The sequence below is a fragment of the Morus notabilis genome, unplaced genomic scaffold, assembly GCF_000414095.1.
Source record: "Morus notabilis unplaced genomic scaffold, ASM41409v2 Scaffold181, whole genome shotgun sequence".
Lineage (NCBI taxonomy): Eukaryota > Viridiplantae > Streptophyta > Magnoliopsida > Rosales > Moraceae > Morus > Morus notabilis.
The window spans coordinates 63,254-65,805 of NW_010363865.1; the positions used below are offsets into that span (position 1 = coordinate 63,254).

Genomic DNA, 2,552 nt, shown 5'->3' on the forward strand with positions numbered 1-2,552 from the left:
TGAATAGTTGTATAGAGATATAGGCTTGATATCACCTACACATTCTTTATGCGGCACTCGAGAGAGGGTATAAGGATACACGTCACTCTAGGTTCTTGAGAACGTTGAGTTAGGTTAGGCGCATTACTACGGAGAAACATAATCGCAATAGAGTGAAGTCAAGACCCTAACATTTTCATTATATTGATTTTCTGTTTTATTTCAGCACGTATTATTAATTACTGTCATCTTTCCTTTTGACTTAGTTTTCCTTTATTTTAGTTTTTCTTTGAGTTTATCACATCCAAATTTGATCGCTTAGATAAAGCTAAGATATGATATTCACAATAGTTAGTTTATATTCTTAACGTCAATCCTCGTGGGACGATATCGGTCTTCGGACCACTTTATTACTTGTACGACTTGTGCACTTGCAAGCGTTGTCAAATTATTTGCAACAAGTTTTTGGCGCCGTTGTCATTGCTCTTGGTAGGCTCATCATCAACCATGGCTTTTTGAACACTCGGGCCTTCAAGCTCTTTGCCACTCCTCAATATGATGGCCTTGCACTCCTTTGGGTTCTTCTCGGTGTTGCTCGGGAAGGACCATGATGATTGCCCTTTTATAGCATTAGCCAATTGGCCAACTTGTGTTTCTAGTGCCTTCATAGCGCCCCCCAAGTTGGTGCAGTGAGTTTCAATGTTGTTGAGACATGTGTCATGTTGATCAAGGTGAGCCTTAGAGTCCACAATATACGTCTTCAAAAGCTCTTCAAGTGATGAGGAAGGCTTTTCCATTTCCGGTTTACTCGACTCCAGGGTTGGTTGTAAAACATTCCGGTTGTTGGCATAAGAGAAATTCTCATGGTTGTGGAGCCCGGGATGATAGTATGTTAGTAAGTTGTTGTTGGGCCTAAAGTTGTAGTTACGGTTGACGAAGTGACATTGCTCATCATATGAATCACTCAAGTTCGAAGCTTGTGCCATCTTTGCCGCTTCTTGATTACCATTTGCATTAGCTGTGGTAAGACCTTGGATTTGATTAGTCAAGAGCGTCATTTGAGCCATGAGAGATGTCGTTTGATCCACATCATAAATCCCTGCTGCTCCTTCATAGTGGACCGCTCATTTTGTCATTGACAACTATTCATTGCCATGTCCTCAAAGAGATTGAGTGCATCCCCGGGTGTCTTTGACAAGATGGTTCCATCGGCCGCTGCATTAATATAGGCCTTAGTTTGCCCAGTAAGCCCATTGTAGAAAAGTTGAACTTGGAACCAATCCTCAATACTGTGTTGAGGACACTTACGGAGCATCTCTTTGAACCGTTCCCACGCCTCACATAATTATTCATACTCAAACTGCTGAAATTGAGTAATCTCAGCCCTCAGTTGAGACGTCTTGGAGAGCGGGAAGAATTTGATGAGGAACTTTTGGGCCATGTCCTCCCATGCGGCTACACTCCCTGATGGTAAAGATAGAAGCCATGACCGAGCCCGGTATCACAAGGAGAATGGGAAGAGTTTCAAACGGATAATCTCGGCACTCACTCCATTAATCTTCACTGTGTCACAAATCTCCAGAAAAGTGGCCAAGTGGATATTGGGATCCTCGTGCGGCAAGCCTCCATATTGGTTCTGCTGTACCATGTTGACGAGGGCCGGCTTGAGCTCGAAGTTGTTGGCATTGACTTGTTGACATTGGATGCCCGAATAATTCTCGTTCACCACGGGCTTGAAATAATCTCACAACGTTCGTTGCTGGTCTGCTTGGTTTTGTTCCTCGGCCATGTTTTTAGCCCTAGCTCGTCGTTCTCTCCTTAAAGCTCGAATAGTTCATTCGATTTCTGAATCCAAAGGCAAGAGTTCCGAGCCACATGCTTTTTGCATGCACCTACGAACACAACAAAAGAAAAATAGATAAATAAATACAAATAAAAAAAACTTAGATTAAAACAAGATATTTCTTCACTATAGTAGTCTAATTCTTAGCCGCTCAATCCCCGGCAACGGCGCCAAAAACTTGTTGTAAATAATTTGACTACGCTTGCAAGTGCACAAGTCGTACAAGTAATAAAGTGGTCCGAAGACCGATATCGTCCCACGAGGATTGACGTATGCACCTACGAACACAACAAAAGAAAAATAGATAAATAAATACAAATAAAAAAAACTTAGATTAAAACAAGATATTTCTTCACTATAGTAGTCTAATTCTTAGCCGCTCAATCCCCGGCAACGGCGCCAAAAACTTGTTGTAAATAATTTGACTACGCTTGCAAGTGCACAAGTCGTACAAGTAATAAAGTGGTCCGAAGACCGATATCGTCCCACGAGGATTGACGTTAAGAATATAAACTAACTATTGTGAATATCATATCTTAGCTTTATCTAAGCGATCAAATTTGGATGTGATAAACTCAAAGAAAAAAAACTAAAATAAAGGAAAACTAAATCAAAAGGAAAGATGACAGTAATTAATAATACGTGCTGAAATTAGAACGGAAAATCAATATGATAAAAATGCTAGGGTCTTGACTTCACTCTATTGCGATTATGTTTCTCCGTAGTAATG

The 2,552-nt window shown here is 40.8% G+C and overlaps 1 non-coding gene across 1 annotated transcript; it reads left to right on the plus strand.

The window, feature by feature from the left end:
* The first annotated feature begins 1,265 nt into the window (after positions 1-1,265).
* Positions 1,266-1,372, plus strand: LOC112092883. The gene has a single exon (XR_002902802.1). It is a non-coding gene; the product is annotated as a small nucleolar RNA R71 (small nucleolar RNA).
* The last annotated feature ends 1,180 nt before the right edge of the window (positions 1,373-2,552 follow it).